The sequence below is a fragment of the Rutidosis leptorrhynchoides genome, chromosome 5, assembly GCF_046630445.1.
Source record: "Rutidosis leptorrhynchoides isolate AG116_Rl617_1_P2 chromosome 5, CSIRO_AGI_Rlap_v1, whole genome shotgun sequence".
Classification (NCBI taxonomy): domain Eukaryota; kingdom Viridiplantae; phylum Streptophyta; class Magnoliopsida; order Asterales; family Asteraceae; genus Rutidosis; species Rutidosis leptorrhynchoides.
Window position 1 is genome coordinate 391,365,814 of NC_092337.1, and position 21,661 is coordinate 391,387,474.

Sequence of the window (21,661 nt, forward strand, 5' to 3'; positions counted from 1 at the left end):
GTTGCTAAGACGTGTAAGACTCCTCCAAAGGATAAGGCTATTGTTCCAGCCAAAGCTCCTCCTACATGTTATACTTGTGGGAAAAAGGGACACGTTAGTCCAAATTGCCCCAAGAAGAAGGATAATCCTGCCCCTGGAACTAATACTACTGCTGCGAAGGGTCGTGCGTTTGTTATTACTGCTGCTGAATCTCGAGATGAGGATGAGGTCATCACGGGTACGTATCTTGTCAATAATTGTTATGCCACTATTTTATTCGATACTGGTGCCGACAGAAGTTTCGTGTCTAGTGATTTTTGTACCCTGTTTACTGAAAAGCCTCAACCCTTAGAAACTAAACGATTAGTAGAAGTAGCCAATGGAAAGATCATGCAAGTCGATAAAATCTATAAAAACTGCAACCTAATCTTAGCCAATAAAGAATTTAAGATAGACCTTTTGCCGGTCGAGCTCGGAAGTTTTGACATCGTAGTTGGAATGGATTAGTTACGTCCATTACATGCTGCTATCATGTGTTACGATAAAACTGTTCATGTTTCATTGGGAAATGGAGAGACTCTCATCATCCAAGGTGAAAAGAGTGGTTCCAATCTCAATATTATCTCATGTATCAAAACCCACAAATACCTTATGAAAGGTTATCCAGCTATTCTAGCCCACGTTAAGATGATTGAATCGAAAGAGAATAGTATTGACGATGTACCAGTGGTTAAATACTATCCCGATGTGTTTCCCGAAGATCTTTCTAGTCTTCCACCTCCTCGACAAGTTGAATTTCAAATTGATTTAACTCCCGGTGCTGCACCTATTGCTAAAGCTCCATACCGTTTAGCCCCCTCCGAGATGAAGGAATTATCCAACCAACTCCAAGAACTATTGGATAAAGGTTTCATTCATCCAAGCTTGTCCCCATGGGGAGCTCCTATTCTATTTGTTAAGAAGAAGGATGGTACGTTAAGGATGTGCATTGATTATCGCGAACTTAACAAGCTTACTATCAAGAACCGTTATCCATTTCCGCGTATTGATGATTTATTCGACCAACTCCAAGGGTCAAGCGTCTATTCAAAGATTGATTTGAGATCCGGTTATCACCAACTCAGAGTCAAGGAATCCGATATTCCTAAGACTGCTTTTTGCACTCGCTATGGGCACTATGAATTTTGTGTCATGCCTTTTGGTTTGACCAAAGCTCCTGCTGTGTTCATGGATCTTATGAACCGTGTTTTCAAACCTTACCTCGATAAATTCGTCATTGTTTTCATTGATGACATTTTGATCTACTCCAAGAGTGAGGAAGAACATGAGCAACATTTGCGCATGATTCTTGAACTCTTACGAAAGGAACAACTTTATGCTAAATTTTCTAAGTGCGAGTTTTGGCTCAAAACCGTACAATTCCTTGGACATGTTGTTGATGGAAACGTAATACATGTCGATCCATCTAAGATTACTGCTATTCAAAACTGGGAGTTACCAAAGACTGCGAAGCATATTCGTCAATTTTTGGGACTTACCGGTTACTATCGAAGGTTTATAAAAGATTTTTTCCCTACTTGCTAAACCTCTTACAAAGTTAACTCAAAAAGGGAAGAAGTTTGAGTGGTCCGAAGAATAGGAATCTGCTTTCAAGATTCTGAAGGAGAAATTGACCACAGCCCCAATTCTATCCTTACCCGAAGGTACTGACGACTTTGTTGTTTACTGCGATGCTTCGAAGCAAGGCTTTGGTTGCGTTCTAATGCAACAAGAAAAGGTTATTGCCTACGCATCTAGGCAGTTGAAGAAACATGAAGAGAACTATACCACACATGACCTTGAGTTAGGTGCCGTGGTATTTGCATTAAAGATATGGAGACATTATCGGTATGGTACCCATTTTATGGTGTACACTGACCATAAAAGTCTTCGACACATCTTTGATCAAAAACAGCTGAATATGAGGCAAAGCCGATGGCTCTAGACATTGAACGATTATCACTGTGAGCTAAAATATCACCCTGGCAAGGCGAATGTAGTTGTCGATGCCCTTAGTCGAAAGGACGATGTTAAACGTGTTCGTGCTCTAAACCTGAAGATCAAATCAAATCTTATCTCGCGAATCTGTGAAGCTCCATTGGAAGCTATTAAACCGACACTTATCGAAGGTGAAGGACCTATTGGTTTCGAGAACCAACTTTAAGTGAAAGCTAATGGTACACGGTACTTTGGCAACAGAATTTGGGTTCCTCGCTTCGGTAATCTCCGTGAACTAGTCTTGGATGAAGCACATAAGACTAGATATTCTATTCTTCCCGGTTCCAGTAAGATGTATCACGATGTGAAGGAATTCTACTGGTGGCCTAACATGAAAGCCGACATTGCTACTTATGTTAGCAAATGTCTCACTTGTTTAAAAGTCAAGGCCAAACATCAAAAGCCTTCTGGTCTGTTGACACAACCCGATATTCCGCAGTGGAAGTGGGAATGTATCACTATGGACTTCGCTACTAAGTTGCCTAAGACTTCGAACGGTAATGATACTATTTGGGTCGTAGTTGATCGCCTTATGAATCTGCACATTTCATACCGATCAAGGAAACTGACAAGATGGAAAAATTATCACAGCTTTACATTAAAGAAATTGTCTCACGTCATGGAGTTCCTGTCTCGATTATTTCTGATCGCGACGGTCGATTCGTTTCTAGATTTTGGAAAACTTTACAATCTGCTCTTGGAACTCAACTTGACATGAGTACAGCCTATCATCCACAAACTGATGGTCAAAGTGAACGAACTATCCAAACCATGGAAATATGCTACGTGCTTGTGCAATCGATTTCGGAAAAGGTTGGGATAGACATCTACCTTTGGTTAAATTTTCTTATAACAACAGTTATCACTCCAGCATTAAGGCTGCACCTTTTGAAGCTTTATATGGACGAAAATGTATCTCCCCTTTATGTTGGGATGAACTCGAGGACAGACACTTAACTGGTCCTGAAATCATTCACAAAACTACCGAAAAAGATCGTACAAATTAAGCAACATTTAGAATCTGCCCGTAGCCGACAAAAGAGCTATGCCGATAAGAAATGGAAAGACATCGAATACCAAGTTGGAGATAAAGTCATGTTGAAAGTATCCTCTTGGAAAGGTGTTGTTCGCTTCGGTATACGAAGTAAACTCAGTCCACGATACGTTGGACCTTTCACAGTCACTCAAAGAGTCGGTCCCGTGGTGTACCGATTAGAACAACCAACTGAACTTAGCCAAGTACATGATGTGTTTCATGTCTCAAATCTTAAACGGTGTCTTGCTGATGACACACTCGTTATTCCTTTGGATGATGTCCGCAATGATGAGCAAATGCATTTCGTTGAAGAACCTATTGAAATCATGGAAGGAGAGGTCAAACAAACGCGTAAAAGCAACATACCTATCGTTAAAGTCCGTTGAAATTCGCGTAGAGGCCCCGAATATACCTGGGAACGCAAAGACCAATGAAACGGAACTATCCCCATCTCTTCTCAACTGCTGATGCAAACGAGGAATCTACCTAAAACTTCGGGACGAAGTTTTCAATAACGGGGAGGTACTATAACGACCCTCAATTTTTCCATTCTATATTTTTCCATATTAAATGCCCAACAATATAATTAAACTTAATAATTAAACTTTAACCAATAATGGTTAAGCGTTAAGAATTCTAAAATATACTAATTAACTTAGTACATTAATTGACAAGTTAATAAAAATAATAACTTAATTAACTTTCATGAACAAATAAATATTGTGTACTTAAAATAATTAAACTGAGATAAATAAGGAACCATTTAAGCTAATCTAAAGTATAAGGACTTAAGTGAAAAAGTTAAACCCTAATCCCATTAAACCCTAGCCGATTTTGGAAGGGTAAAATTACCCTTTTGCCCCTCAAATTTTCAGCCCAAGCAACACTCTTTAACCCCCTCTTCAAACTAACTTGTTCCCTAAGTAAATCTAACCCTAACCCTAATTCTAGAATTTTCCTATTCTCCCTATAAATAGAGACCTAACCTAAACCTTTTCATTGTACCAAATCACAACAACAATTTTCTCTCCCAAATCTCTCTCCCTCTCTCCCTAGTTTTGGCTCCCAAAACCGAAACCCTACACCACCACCATCGAAATCATCATAAATCTTCAAGGTGATCTTCAAGTGTTCTTCACGTTCTTCGTGTTCTTCAAGAATCTTCGAGGTGTTCTTCGAATCTTCAAAGGCTTTGATCTTCAATCTTCGTCGTGTTCATCTTTTCTTTGTTAGTCGTCTTCGAATCTTCAAAGGTATAACATAAACCCTAACTTATTTACATAAACTTTGAGTTTTGTTTAATTCATCTTCATGTTATAAACTTATTCATAAACATATACATAAACACACCTAGATCTATACATGAAAAAAAAAATATTAATATGTATGTATGTATGTCGACTAGAAAAAAAAAGGGAAAAGGAAAGTTTGATCTTCAAAACCCTAGATAACAATTAGGAGATTTGTTTGTGTTAATTAAGGAAACAAAATAAACTTATATATATACATATACATATCGATACATATATATATACATGTAAAAAAACAAAATATTATATATATATATATATATATATATATATATATATATATATACACACACACATATACATATACACGAGTTACATACATATATCTATACTAAACCCTAATTACACCTAAACTATACTACTTTAATTAAAACCCTAAACCTAACCCTAATTTATTAAAACCCTAATTAATTATTAAACCTTAGACATTAATTAAACCCTAGTTATTAATTACTAAACCCTAATCATTAATTACTACTCTAATTAATTAAATCTAATTAATTAATGAAACCCTAATATTACTTATACTATTATTTAACACTTACACTTATGCTATTATTAACACATATACTATACTACCTATATTATAACGCATAAAAACATTTTGGGATATATATTAGAGATATATAGATCTTCGAACTTTCTTGACGAATGATTTCTACGAAACTCTAGGCGAAAGGGTTTGGATTTTCTGATTTAAAGGATCATGTAGCTCAAGCCCCTAGACCTGAAATGGCCATTCGAAGGGAAAGGGGTGATTGGAAGTATATCTAATATGGCAAGTATCCTAAAATGGAAACATTTTTAAAATAGAAACTTTCTAATTATAAACTTACTAAAATGGGAAACTTACTAAAAATAGAAACTTTCTAAAAATAGAAACTTTCTAAAAGTAGAAACTTACTGAGAATGGAAACTTAGTAAAACAAACTATACTTAAACACTTACATACTTAAACTTAAACTTGGGCAAAACACTTACTACTCTTAAATGTCAATAGGTTGACTTTTCTGCTCACTCATCCAACTTTCTATTCCGAGGAATAACTAGCTCATCTCTCTACTTACTAAGGTGAATTCATAGCCCCACTCTTTATTGCTAGCAAACTTATTTACTTTTATTGGGGTGAGACACATGCTACTTTTACTATTTACAATTTAGACACAAGTACCAACTGTTAAAACTATGCTATACCCGGCTATGTCCGACTAATTCCCTACAGTGATATTTTTAATTGCTCGAAATGCCTGCTTAATTATTGGGGGTAGGCCTATCGGGAGTAACGTCCCCGATACATTTGACTAAGTCTTTGTATTACTTAATAATGAAATTAAACCGACAAGTATATACACAACTTGTCTTTGGGGCAAACTTGAACGTTTAGTCTAAATATCACGCATTGGCATTACTTTTTGATCCTGCGAGATCAACTTTACAAACTAAATCTTGTGGTCTAAAACAACGGTCAAACATTTTTGTTAAACCTATGAACTTCACTCAACCTTTTTGGTTGACACTTTAGCATGTTTGTCTCAGGTGCTGTTTGATCAAGTTACTTATCTACTGCTTATATGATGCTACTTGGACATAGGATCAAGAGATATCGCATTTATTACTATTACATTTGAACATTTACTATATTTCTGTCATTGTAACGACATTTCATTTATTCCGTTGCGTACTCTCAATAAAGTTTGATTTTATCATGTAGTATTGTTCTCGTATATTATAATATGTTGGTTTATTTGATATTAAGTCACATTTCGCCCAGACCCTAACTGGGGGTGTGATACTTCCGGTCCGCACTGAACTTGATAATCGGGGAATCGATCTACATTCAACTAGATGTCCTTTATGTGACAATGATCTAAAAACACTCCACCACACACTTCTTACATGTCAAAAAGCGAAAGACCTTTGGGATAGAATCCGTAAATGGTGGAACCTAAATCGCCTTTCCTATAATAATGTCACCGAATTAACCAATGCATCATCCTCGAGTTTTATCACCTCAACAGAAAAACACATTTGGCAAGCGGTCGTTTGGGTCTCCTGCTACTTACTTTTGAAAAGGCAAAATGATTTTGTTTTTGGAAAATCGAGACAAGTATCCCAAAATTACTATCCGACATTCAATCAAAATCCTTCGAGTGGTTAAATTGTCGTGAAAAAAATTTGAAGCTGGATTGGCTTTTATGGCTAACTAATCCCTCTTCGTTGGACATGAACCCAAACCCAACTGTGGGTATCGGTTAATAAGCAGGTTTTTTGCTCATATCTCATTCTTGCATTTTGCTAAGAGTCTAAGTGAGGTGGAATGAGGTACATTGTAGCCGCTTTTGACGGCACTGTATTTTCATTTCATTCTCAGCTTGAATTATCAAGTATGACTCTATCGAGATGTTAGTTTGTGTATATGAGCCTTTTTCTGTCGATATACATTTCCTTTCGAGTGTAGTATTTTTTTCTCTCGTGTTATCGTTATACTTGTTCATACTAGGTTTATACTTAAATCATTCAGTAGGTTTCGAGTTTCGTTTTATCATTCTCTAGTAATATTTCAGTAATTTAATAAAATTCTTTGATCTTTCAAAAAAATAATAATTATTAGATTGGTAATTATTAACTAATTATTAACCCTTATATACTAAGTGTGGTGACCGATATCGTAGTTTCAGTTATATCGGATTGTCGCTTTGAGTTTGCGTTCACATTACAAACGGCCCCTCAACTTCAACTATATTTACACAACGGCCCCTCAAATTCACAATTTTCCAGGGGTACAAAGAGTAAATATATAATTCTATTAAAGTAAAAGAAACTAATTCCACCCGATTTTATAACGAGCCCTATCTTCTCGCTCGGTTCGTGTTAAATTTTTCAGAGACCACCGTTCAAATAGAAAAAATCTTATGAACTCAACGGGACTAACTATACGCGAAACGGACATTTCTCATAAAAAGGCTAAACAAAACGACAACCCGTATCTTCCCGCTCGCCACGAGTTAAATTTTTTCGACGGCAGCGTCAGACTCGAAATAATTTTATGAACAAAAAGAAACTAACCACGTTCGAAACGGACATTTTTTAAAAAACGCTAAACACAACGACAGCCCGTATCCTTCTGTTCGCCGGGAGTTAAATTTTTCCGACTGCACTGTTACACTCGAAAAAATTTATTGAACAAAACAAAACTAACTACGTTCGAAACGGATACATTTTAAAAAACGCTTAACACAACGACATCTAAAACGGCGCTTAACACATGGGTCATGTTCCCCTCTTTAAATACACAACGCTACGTTAAATATGAATACGCAGGCCGAAAACCCCCGCCGCAACGCGCGGGCGGTTCCGGACTAGTAATATTTATTATGCGAAGTCGCGAGTTATTATAAACTAGCCTTTGAGAGCCCGTGCGTTGCACGGAGAATCTTAATTAAACAACTGAAAACGTATATGTAATATGATTATAAAAATTGTATCCGAAAATGTTATTATTGATACATTAGTAGTAACTCGGTATAATACACGTGTCAACGTTAACCATTACTCAATTTAATACTATTCGAACAAAACGGATTGTATTTCAAACAGCCATCTAAATAACTTTCTATCACTTTAACTGTAGTTCTGGTACCAAAATTGACGCAAATAAAGAAAATCATCTAACATACTTACAAATTAAGAGAAACATACGCAATCAAACATTTGAACAATAATAACAATCAGCCAATTGAATACTTTTGTAATATATAGTATTCGAAAACCTTATTATTGATACTGATTAGCTGTACGATACAATTAGAACGACGATTCAATATTGATAATATCTATATTGAAAGCAAATGTTTTGATACAACTAAAACTGGCATGTTATCATGTTGTGTGGCCCAAAAATAACATTATACATGAGTTGTAAGAGCTCGTGCATTGCATAGTAGCTCTAAAAAATAGTATTCGAAAACGTTAGCATTGAAATTCATTAGTTGTATTATACAATTATAGTGAAGAAATCATTCAGTATTGATAACATTTGTAATGTAAGTAAATGTATTGAAACGATTAGTATTGTAAACGTTTTTAATAGATACAATTACAATGTAAGAATCGATTGTTTCATAATGAATTCACCGAAGTTTATTTCATGTACTTTCTCCATAATAATAACAAAATAAATATAGTTGAAGTAGAACAACTACAAGATACTTTATAAAAATTGTAATTGGACAACTTGAACGTAAGATAAAATTATATCACTGTAAGAGCCCGTGCGTTGCACGGCAACAAAACGTAATGCATTATAAGTTAGTTAAGATCATAGACCAGTTAGTTTCATAAGTCGACTATTTGTTATTTATTTTGTTTTTTATTTAAATGATGATGATTTTCTATATCGAACTAAAAGTATAGGCAGTCTACTCATGAAAAGAAAGGAAGAGTTATAGACAAGTGAAAAAATAATTAGTAAAATTATAAAAGGAAATCTCCGAAACATAACCTTCATTTCAGAAGACTATACAAAGTTACAAACAAAACATATAACATTTATAGGATAAACTCATTTTTAAGCAGTAAAGTAGTTTCAATCAACATTCCTTCTAATTGGAGCAACAATTTTACTATCATGGGCTATACCAACACCAAAAATTGACAACGGCTCCACAACAACATTCAAGCTCTAAAATCAGCAATAATGAAACCAATACTCATTCATGTATGTAAACACAACTAAATAATGCATCTAAAATCTCTTGATCGGGATAGAGGGCACTAAGTTAACCACATTTCTTATTTAATATTCTACTTTTGGTAACATCTAGATGCAATAGAGGATTATGGGGTTTACAATATCGAGTAAGTTCATACATCATTTACACGTAGATGCAACTACTCTGAATTGGCTAGCCACTTACCAAACTCACTGGTGGTTACACTTGACTTGTGTAAATGCACATCAGTCATTGTCAAACGACTGAGGCCAATAACATTCAGATTATGCCTGAAATCATCCGGTTGACAATATAAAAAGAGCACGTACATGTTATCACTCACATAAATCAACATTTATCAATCGGAAACATTTAAAATAATCGGGATAACAATACAAAAATAAATTTTCCGGAATATCCAATTTACACACCTGCTGATCACCTATGAAATGACACCACTATGGATCATTTTTTTATACGAATTATTACCCGGATCCATTTTACCACACATGCAAGGACGGAACACCACCTGCGAAGAATAGAAAAAAGAAAAAGATACATAAGCATGAGACTGAAATAAAATCCTATTGTAGCTTGCAACCTGAATAAAAAAGGACATGGCATGATTATTAATAAGCTCGATAATAAGCACAAGCTATCCTAGACAACTCGACAATAAATACAAGTTATCCTAAGCATTAAATCAGTTGGGTTGTCCATTCCATTGAGTGACAGGCTTCACAAATGTATTCAATGTCCATGAAAGCTTGAGCTAAACCCATGTAAAATAACAGGCATTAAAATAGCCTAAAATTGAGGAAACTTAAAATGGCAAATTCGTTTCAATGGTGAATAGTTATTAACCATACAAACTGGTTTAAACGAAAATAAACAAAATACAAACCGGTTTAAACAAATATGATGTGATGCTGCAATCCTTAAGAAGAGTAGCTGCACACTGCTAGTTGATTAAGATTTTACGTCCCGTGTTATTGGCTTCCAACTCAAAGGTTTCAGGATCATTCAAGTTGAAGAGCTACTTGAACACTTCAAGTGTGCAGCTTTGTCAAGTTAAAGAGATACCATCCGTCTCCGTGTACTGTTGCACTTTATCTGGTGGTTGCCCGGTATTTGTCAAATACATCAAGTCATTTTTTTGCCGGTATTTGTTGCACTTTACAGGCATTTACTCCGTGTACTTTTGCACTTTATTCTATTTACAAATTAGGAGTTTATAAGTTGCTAAAGATAACCTGAAGCAATCACTTTTTTAGCCACTTTCAAAGGTCTTTCCCCACTGCAATACAACGTGCGTAAATGCCTGTCACACTGCAAGTATCAGAAGATAAAAATCAGCAGATGAATAATTTTCATTCCATTTTAGGCGCTTGAAACACGGCTTCTGAATGCACACTTACCGGTGGTGTAATTAATTTCCCATTTTGATAAACTGCCATTGTTTTGCTGATACCCACTATGCTTCCAAATCCTATGCACGATTAATGTTTATAGTTAACAGTGAGCACGTAATCGAATCATCATTTATACTCTCAGAATCAATCATCATTATGAAGAACCGAAACCAATGAATTCAACTTCATTAGCATAGCTAAAAGTTGATCACACCAAAAAATGCAACTTTGAACCCAGGTGCACCTCCCTTTTAATATGCTAATAGCCTGCTCCAATACCAAACCTCACTCCATCGACCGAACAAAAACAATTTTACATATCAGGAAAATAAGCATGTTGAACGCATTCTATGTAAACTTTTTGTCCTTTTAGACCCCTTTGCCTTCTAGCTTTTCTTTTAATACTTAGACATGTTAAAGATAAAGCATAACTCACATTGACTCATTTAATAGTAAATGAAAAACATGAACTAACAAACTCGTTAGAATGATTATTTTCTGAAATATGCTTCTTGTCCATTCTTCCCATGCTCATATCATTGCGTTATCTCACACACCCTTAAACCTGATACAGCATAGAGAGAAGTATCTTCATATCATATACTAATGTTAACAATATAACCCAATTACAAAGCATTAATAACCATTTTTACAATGTCAAGTTAACATTCAGTTATGCAAAAGAACATTCGAATAAAGATATTGTTGGAAACTAAACTTGATTGTGGGCTATTTGTTTTGGATTTGGGCTTGCAAGTATACAAATATTTTGGATCAAGATTATAGCCCATTATGTAGAAACTTCTTGTAATATGTAGTAGTGAAAGTGTGTAGAATGTGTGTAGAATAATCTTGTAAAATATCTAAGTCTAGAATTATCATGAGAATACTTAGGAAATATCTAGATATTAGATGATGAAGTATTCTAGACTAGTCCATGGTGTAGTATAAATAGATGGATTCACCTCTCATTTGTAATCAAGCAACAAAGCAATTCAATAAGCAAATCAAGTAATAAACAAAGCCTTCAAGATCAATCAAACTTCTAAATCATCAATCCTCTCTTCCACAAATAATATACATAACCTCCTATTTCTAACAAATTGGTATCAAGAGCTTGGTTCGACAAGATGATGGCCAACAATGTCATCACATTTCCTCGCCTCACAAAGGATAATTATGATCGATGGAGCATCCAAATGAAGACCTTCCTAGGTGGACAAGACTTATGGGAGATTGTGGAGGAAGGCTATGAGGAACCTGCAGAAAAAGGTCCTCTCGGCAAGGAGAAAAAATTAATGAAGACGAACGATCAAAAGGCTCTTTCCATCATCCAACAAAGTGTAGATGATGGAGCTTTTGAGAAAATTGCAAGTGCAACCACCGCCAAGAAAGCATGGGAGATCTTGGAGAATTCTCACAAGGGAGTTGAAAAGGTGAAAAAGGTTCGACTACAAACACTACGAGGTGAGTTCGAATCCTTAAATAAGAAAGACTCATAATCAATTTCCGATTATTTTACAAGAGTCTTGGCGATTGTCAATCAATTAAAGAGGAATGGTGAAACTCTAAGTGATGTAAGAGTCATTGAGAAGATTCTTAGATCATTAGATTCAAAATTCGACTATATAGTCGTAGCCATCGAAGAATCTAAAGATCTAGAATCAATGACTATCGATGAACTCATGGGTTCACTACAAGCCCATGAAGAGAGGTTCAATAAGAATAATAAGGAGCCATTGGAGCAAGCTTTACAAGCAAAACTGTCTTTCAAGGAAGAGAGCAGTGAAAAGACTCATCAAACGAGTCAACGAGGTCTTGGTCAAGTACGTGGCCGAGGACGAGGACAAGGATATATCAAACGTGGAGGTTATAGTTCTTACAGAAATGAAGAAAGAAGTCAAAATTTTCACCCGACAAGAGGTCGCGGGAGAGGCTACACAAGTAGAAGGCCAAGGTATGACAATTCTCAAACCAAATGCTATAATTGTCATAAATTTGGCCATTATGCTTCGGAATGCGAGAAGTCAAACAATTACGTGCAAGAAAGAGCAAATTTAGTGCAAGAAGATACCGAAGCCGTGAAAAACACTTTGTTACTAGCATGCAAAGGTGAAGATAACGGAGAATCAAATTTGTGGTATCTCGACACGGGTGCAAGCAACCATATGTGCGGTGACAAAAACATGTTTGTGGAGTTAGACGAGGTAATTAGTGGAAATATCACCTTCGGAGATTCCTCTAAAGTCCCGGTTAAAGGCAAATGTAAGATTCTCATCCGCTTGAAAAATGGAAGGCATCAATTTATCTCTAACGTGTATTATGTGCCTAATATGAAGACGAATATACTGAGTATTGGACAACTCTTAGAGAAAGGCTATGATATTCACATGATAAATCGTACTCTTTCTTTAAGAGACCAAAAAGGAGGTTTGATTGCTAAGGTGCCAATGTCAACGAATAGGATGTTCATGCTAAATATTCAACATGACATTCCAAGATGTTTAAAAGCATGTTTCAAAGATAATTCTTGGCTTTGGCACATGAGATACGGGCACTTAAATTTTGGAGGGTTAAAATTATTATCAAGTAAAGGAATGGTGAAGGGTTTGCCTCCAATTAATCATCCGGATCAAATATGTGAGGGATGCCTTCTAGGAAAGCACTTCAGAAACAGTTTTCCAACAGAAGCTTCTAGTAGAGCGAAGAAACCTCTAGAACTTATTCACACGGATGTGTGTGGACCCATCAGCCCACCGTCTTTTTGTAAAAATAGATATTTTATTCTATTCATTGATGATTTTAGTCGAAAGACATGGGTCTATTTTCTAAAAGAGAAGTCGGAAGCTTTTGGAATGTTCAAGAAGTTTAAAGCATTTGTGGAGAATCAAAGTGGTCTCACCATAAAGGCGTTGAGATCCGATCGTGGAGGAGAGTTCACATCCAAGGAATTCAAGAAATTTTGCGACAACAATGGGTTACAACGTCCTCTAACTCTTCCGTATTCACCTCAATAAAATGGTGTTGCGGAAAGAAAAAATAGGACCATTCTTGATATGGCCCGGAGTATGTTAAAGAGCAAAAGGATGCCTAAGGAGTTTTGGGCTGAGGCAGTGGACTGTGCGATCTATCTATCAAATCGCTCGCCCACTAGAAGTGTCAAGAACAAAACGTCCATTGAAGCTTGGAGTGGAAGGAAGCCCGACATCTCACACCTTCGAGTGTTCGGAAGTGTGGCATATGCTCATGTGCCAGATCAGAAGAGGACGAAGCTCGATGATAAAAGCGAGAAACTCATATTCGTGGGTTATGACTCAAGTTCAAAGGGTTACAAGCTATACAATCCCAAGAATGGTAAAGTAATCTCAAGTCGAGACGTGGTGTTTTATGAAGAAGCAACATGGGATTGGAATGTTCCCGAAGAGGAGAACTATGACTTTCTCCCTTATCCATTCGAGAGTACTGCAAAGAACGAAGAATATCTAGAAGTTCAAGAACCTTCTAGTACACCATCTCCGCACTCTCCACATACTCCAACCACTACACCTAATGAAGTGACACCAACATCAGGAGGAGAATCAAGTAGGCTACAACATCACACAAGGAGCATTGAGGAGTTGTACGAGGTAACACAGCCTATGGAGGATCTATCATTGTTCTGCCTTCTTGCCGATTGTGAGCCAATAGGCTATGAAGACGCAACAAAAAGCCAAAAGTGGAAATGTGCTATGGACGAAGAGATTCAAGCAATCGAGAAGAATAATACGTGGGATCTTGCCACACTACCAAAGGGACATAAGGCTATTGGTGTAAAATGGGTGTACAAGGCCAAGAAGAATTCCAAAGGTGAAGTTGAAAGATATAAGGCAAGGTTGGTGGCGAAGGGATATAGTCAACGAGCCGGCATAGACTATGACGAGGTATTTGCTCCCGTCGCTCGTCTAGAAACTATAAGATTGATAATCTCACTTGCGGCTCAACATAATTGGAAGATTTATCAAATGGATGTCAAATCCGCGTTCCTTAATGGCCACTTAGAAGAAGAAGTCTATATAGAACAACCTTTGGGATACATCGTGAAAGGCCAAGAGAATAAGGTGCTAAAATTGAAAAAGGCCTTATACGGGTTGAAGCAAGCGCCTCGGGCATGGAATAGCAGGATAGACAAGTATTTCCAACAGAATGACTTTACGAAATGCCCCCATGAGCATGCCCTCTACACCAAAGTTAGCAATGATGGAGATGTTATGATTGTGTGCCTATACGTGGATGACTTGATATTCACCGGTAGTAATCCCAAAATGTTTGAGGAGTTCAAGAAAGCAATGGTTCGGGAGTTCGAGATGACCGACATTGGACTTATGGCTTACTATCTTGGGATCGAGGTAAAACAAAAGAAAGAAGGAATATTCATATCCCAAGAAGGTTATGCGAATGAGGTGCTCAAGAAGTTTAAAATGAATGACTGCAAGTCAATGAATACACCGGTGGATTGCAATCTCAAATTGTCAAAAGATGATGAAGGATACTTGGTGGACCCAACACAATACAAGAGTTTGGTTGGAAGTCTGAGGTACCTAACCTGCACGAGGCCAGATATTCTCTACGGAGTTGGACTAGTAAGTCGATACATGGAAGCACCTACAATAAATCACTTGAAGGCGGCCAAGAGGATACTTCGCTACATCAAAGGTACGATTGACTATGGCCTGTTTTATTCGCCTTCTGAGCACTTCAAGCTAGTTGGATACAGTGATAGTGATTGGGCTGGAGACATAGATTATCGTAAGAGTACGAGCGGTTTTGTGTTCTATATGGGAGATACGGCGTTCACATGGAGCTCGAAGAAGCAACCCATTGTGACTCTGTCAACGTGTGAAGCCGAGTTTGTAGCAGCAACATCGTGCACCTGTCATGCAATATGGCTCAGGAAGTTACTAAATGAGCTTAAGTTTTTTCAAAAGGAAGCTAGGAGATATATGTGGATAACAAGTCTGCGATTGCTCTAGCAAAGAATCCAGTCTTCCATGATCGAAGCAAGCACATCGATACGAAATACCATTTCATCAGGGAGTGTGTTACAAATAAAGAGGTGCAGATAAAGTACACGAAGTCATTCGACCAAGTTGCTGATATTTTCACAAAGCCTCTAAAACACGAGACTTTTCAGAGATTACGGAATATGCTCGGAGTGACGAAATCAAGTTTAAGGGGGGCTGTTGGAAACTAAACTTGATTGTGGGCTATTTGTTTTGGATTTGGGCTTGCAAGTATACAAATATTTTGGATCAAGATTATAGCCCATTATGTAGAAACTTCTTGTAATATGTAGTAGTGAAAGTGTGTAGAATGTGTGTAGAATAATCTTGTAAAATATCTAAGTCTAGAATTATCATGAGAATACTTAGGAAATATCTAGATATTAGATGATGAAGTATTCTAGACTAGTCCATGGTGTAGTATAAATAGATGGATTCACCTCTCATTTGTAATCAAGCAACAAAGCAATTCAATAAGCAAATCAAGTAATAAACAAAGCCTTCAAGATCAATCAAACTTCTAAATCATCAATCCTCTCTTCCACAAATAATATACATAACCTCCTATTTCTAACAGATATAAAGCACAGACAAAAAATATAGTAACAATTATAATGACCATCATGAACAGAGGCATGCTTATTCTTAGATACATACCTTCACGTAGTAAGAAAACACTGTGACCAAGCAGCATAAAAAGTTATGCAACTATCTCAGGAAAAGACACCTTCAACAACAACTGCAAATAATAGGGAAAAAGAAGAAATAAAAAGCTAAACCAAGTAAAGCTGATTAGTGATATGAATATAATTAAAAGTAGTGACAACCATCAATAAAATCATATTTTTTCTACAAAATATAATTAAAAATAGAATAATAATAAAAAGAAACCTGATTTGTTCTACAAATTTCACAAGGCAGATGATATGAATCATCGATAGAAAACATTTGCTTTGCAGGGAATCTACACACTTAATCTGAAATTAAAAACAAATACAAATTGAAATTAGAAAATACAAAGGTTTATATGAAATCAAAGGTTTTTAATCATGAATACTTACAACATTCAGCGATAAATTTTCAATGAAATTTGATATTGAATATGAACCAAATGTTGCATAACAGGTAGACTAGTACCAGGAATCGGTTGCAAACGGCTGATAATCCTTGAAGATGACAACCCTGAATTCCAAATTAAAATTGTATTATGGAAGTAATATTCTATCGATTAGTTGAAGATCCAAAAATTTATATAGTATCATCGTCCTCAAGGATCAAAAATTCACAACGGAAAACCCTAATTGAAAAACCCGATCTATTAGGGTTAAGTAACAACCCAGTTTCCATATCAGAAGCGTCGTCTACCATGATATTAGGGTAGACGATGAACATCTTCTATGTATATGTAGGTAATTTTATGGCGAATTCAGAATTAACGGTGTTTGTACAAACAATCGTTGCTAGTTTTGATCGACGGACGAACATATAGCGGATCTGTGACAAAGTTTTATTGGAGAGAGAAATTAATCGACGGACGAACATAATAGGGATTGAAGGAGGCACGTGTTCTTCTTTTCTAATTAAATTAAAAATAAATAAATAAATAAAGAAAATCAGATAGTGTGTACACGTGGAAGGCTTAAAATTGAGAGATGGAGAGTCTGACACATTGGATGGGACCTCACGCTTTATGTGAGGAAAGGATTAGTTGCAAATTAAAAGAAGACTGGTCTTAGAATTGTGAATATTTTTAAAAAAAGGTGTCCACGGTCTAGTTTGAATTTTGATTCTTCTTTAATTATATCTCAAATCTCAAATTAAATACGTATCAAAGCACATCAAGTAAGTTGTCTTGATGCAACGGTTCGGTTCGGTTCGGTTTGACAATTTTTTTTTCTTTTTTTTTTCATATATCTATGTGTATACTAGTGAAATGACCCGTGTAACCACGGGTTTGTTTAAACGAAACAGTTAAATACGTAGTAATATGTTTTAGGTATTAACTGAACGTTAATGCTAAGGTTATTTAGTTTAATGACCCGTGGAACCACATAGTCCGACTGAGAAACTCGTCAGCTGAATATTTCATCAAACACTTAAAATGCATATTAAACAATCCATATCTAATCATAAGATATAATATTGGTTGTCATTTTATTTTAAAATTGTAAATTAAAATATAAATTTAGTATTGGTTTCCCTATGCCTAGCTTTTATATTTTCTCGTACTTAATTCAAAATAATTAATTAAAATAATTCAAAATTATTTAATTTTAATAATTAAAATAATTATTAATAAGATTTAATAATAATAATTAATTAATAAGATTTAATTTTTAATTCAAAATTATTTAGATTAATGACATCATCCACCATGCTTAGATTTTTTTTTTCTTTTTGATTTTTTCTTAACAAAGGAATTAGCCTAATAATGACATCATCATTATAGCATTTTAATATTAACTATAGATATGTCTTGATTTGTGTCAAGAAAGGCATAACAAACACTATATTATAACTAGCATGGTTATGGTTATAACGCAATATATGTTGATGGCTTGTGTCCATCTATCAAGAGATATATCATCATATTATATTACCTGAATTATTATTATGTCACTGAAATTTGACTTAAGTGGTATGTGGTGAGATTTAACTTTTGGGACTGCCAACCGATGATCGATTCTCACTCCAAACAGTGAGTTTTCAACCTATGCTGGTATTGCCACCATTAATGAGGTTTGGGAAGGTCTCTGAGAGGTTTTTCCAACCTTTGATGGTACTGCCAACATTGTCCCAAATTGTGTTTTCACCTATCACGTGTGTGAGTGACAAATGAGAACATTCAATGTTGATATAGCCGTTTAAAAAAATTACTATCATATGTACTATTATTGTTTGCTACGTATATCATATGAATTTGAAAATATATAATTAATGATTATTTAAAAAAAATACTACGTACAATATATAATATTGTCAAACAGTCTGTTTCTGTTCGGTTTGCCGGTTTTGCGAACACTATTATTTTCGAAGATAAGCTCGGGTTTCTTTATTTTTTTATTTTCTAAAAACCCAGAAGATAAGTTCAATTACCTACTTCAAACACTACAAGAAAAAGTAGAACGGACGACAGCCCTTTTTTGAGGTGAGAGTCAATCGCCGCAAAAAGTCACTAAACGAAAAAAAAATTCATTTCTTTGACTAGGTTTTGGGTCCACGTAGGGTCCACATCTCTTTTGCGACGGTGAATTGTATAGGTCGTCGCAAATAATAGGGGACCACAGTCAGAAAAATTTCATTTCTCTTTTCTTTTTATCGAGGAATGGTTAAACGTTGAATTATTTATTTGTGGTGAAGCATATCACCGCTGTAAACCTCCTTTTTGTTTATTCCCTCCAAATTTTCCCCCATGAATATTTTTCCCTCCAGATTTTTGCACCAAATTAAAGGCTCGCCTCAAAAGAAAGTCGACGGATTTCTATTTAACCTGCTAAATTACTATCACAACACACAACAACTTAAATTACTTTCAAAAACACACACAACATACAAAATGTTAACCATTCCACCGATTATTCTCTCATTCGACGTGTATTATGGTAATAAATTCCGTAATGAAAATAAAGTTTACAATTATACGCGTGGTTCGAAAGCTTCGTTCGAAGAAATTGACGTTCACAGCCTTGGTTTAGAGGACTTTTTAGAATTCTTGAAAGAAAATGTACCGTGAGCACATTGACGTGCTGTATTTTGAAGATGATTGTGTTCCAGAATTGTACGCTACGTACCTTCGTACCGACGAAAAATGGTGCAGTATAAAAGAAATCGTTGATTGGCATATAAATCGAATTTCTCTTTATTTAGTTTTGGAAGATGAAGAAACTTTTATTATGTTTTAGTATAATTTTTTTTTATAATATTTTATTGTACTTTCTATTAAATGAATGAAAAATCGCAGTTATTTTCGATTTCTAACAAAGTTACTGAAATTAAAATATTTCAACTACGAGCAACATCATACAAAGTTATTGAATTAAATCACATTACAACGACGAACATTAAATGAAAGTCATACAAAGTTACTGAAATTAAATCACACTGATAACGACAAGCATCCGAACTAGTTGGAAAACTTAGTAATGAAACACTACTAACGAAGACGATGTGGATATCATTTGAAGCGACCCGTCCTAATTCATCTGGACGAATACATTACATTTGGTTACATCGCGAGGTACTTGACCTCTATATGATACATTTTACAAACATTGAATTCGTTTTTAAAAGACAAACTATCATTACATCGAAATTTGATGGCATGCATACCATTTCATAATATATCCAACTATAATTGACTTAATAATAATCTTGATGAACTCAACGACTCGAATGCAACGTCTTTTAAAATATGTCATGAATGACTCCAAGTAATATCTCTAAAATGAGCAAATGCACAGCGGAAGATTTCTTTAATACCTGAGAATAAACATGCTTTAAAGTGTCAACCAAAAGGTTGGTGAGTTCATTAGTTTATCATAATCGATCATTTCCATCATTTTAATAGACCACAAGATTTCATATTTTCATAAACATCATTCTCATATCAGGCATTTCGCAAACGGCATAGAGATAAAAATCATTCATATGGTGAACACCTGGTAACCGACCTTAACAAGATGCATATAAAATATCCCCATCATTCCGGGACTCCCTTCGGACATGATAAATTCGAAGTACTAAAGCATCCGGTACTTTGGATGGGGCTTGTTGGGCCCAATAGATCTATCTTTAGGATCCGCGTCAATTAGGATGTCTGTTCCCTAATTCTTAGATTACCAGACTAAAAAGGGGCATATTCGGTTTAATAATCCAGCCATAGTATGTAGTTTTAAGTACTTGTGTCTATTTCGTCAAACATTTATAAAACAGCGCATGTATTCTCAGTCCCAAAAATATATATTGCAAAAGCATTTAAAAATGGAGCAAATGAAACTCACAATACTGTATTTTGTAGTAAAAATACATATGACGATATTGAACAATGCAGGGTTGGCCTCGAATTCACGAACCTATATCATTTGTGTATATATATTAATTCACATAATCATTATCGAAAGTTTATATATATAACGGATATTATTTTTATATTAATAATATATTTATATTTCGTATATTCTTTTTATATAATAAAATATTTTGTTATGTTAAGTGTTAAATATATATATTTATGTATTTCATTTGTTTATCAAAATAGTCATTCTAATTATACTAAGTTAATATTAGTAAAATAATGATAATAACATTAATATTATACTTATGTTAATAATAACTCTATTAATGATAATAACAATGATATTAATAATCATACTTTGTAAAATATTACTTTTACTGTTAATGATAGTTATGATACTTATTTTAGTAATTACATAATAATAATACTCGTGATAATATAAATAATAATACTTATGTTGATATTAACAATTCTATTATTTATAAAAAAAATTACTAATACTAATATTTACGAAAATAATAATAATTTGTATTATTTTCATAATGATAATAAACCTTTTCATCATAATAATAATAATATTAAAGTTTTAAAATTAATAATAATATCATAGATAATACTTATAGTAGTAATAATAATAGATATAGTACTTAATTCTTAATAAATATAATATTTATAAAAATATCTATTTTGTTAATGATGATAATCAGTTTAATTATAACCATACTAATAATCATATTAACGATAATAACGATATTATTACTAATACTTTTGTTGATAATAACAATAATAATACTTACAATTTATAAAATTATATTAATAATAATATTTATAATAATAAGTTGTATTATGTTCATAATGATGATAATAATAATAATGATCATAATTATAATAATAATAAATACATATATTAATATTAGCAATAATAATAATAATAATAATATTAATAATTAATGATAATAATATTAATAATAATAACAATTATAATAATAATAATTAATACTAGCAATAACAATAACAATCATAATAATAATAATAATAATAATAATAATAATAATAATAATAATAATAATAATAATAATAATAATAATAATAATAATAATAATAAAAATTGACTACCTTCAA

General features: G+C 34.3%; 1 long non-coding RNA gene across 3 annotated transcripts; it reads right to left on the minus strand.

Moving 5' to 3' along the window:
- Positions 1-9,056: 9,056 nt before the first annotated feature.
- Positions 9,057-17,052, minus strand: LOC139847337 (uncharacterized). 3 transcript variants are annotated; one of them, XR_011759454.1, is made up of 7 exons: positions 16,663-17,052; positions 16,417-16,502; positions 16,183-16,264; positions 10,962-11,051; positions 10,493-10,774; positions 9,979-10,403; positions 9,057-9,603 (listed from the first exon to the last, which is right to left on the minus strand). It is a non-coding gene; the product is annotated as an uncharacterized lncRNA (long non-coding RNA). The 3 variants fall into 3 exon arrangements; XR_011759452.1 differs by having other exon boundaries at positions 9,059-9,603; positions 10,493-11,051; XR_011759453.1 differs by having other exon boundaries at positions 9,059-9,603; positions 10,493-11,051; positions 16,587-17,052.
- Positions 17,053-21,661: the final 4,609 nt, after the last annotated feature.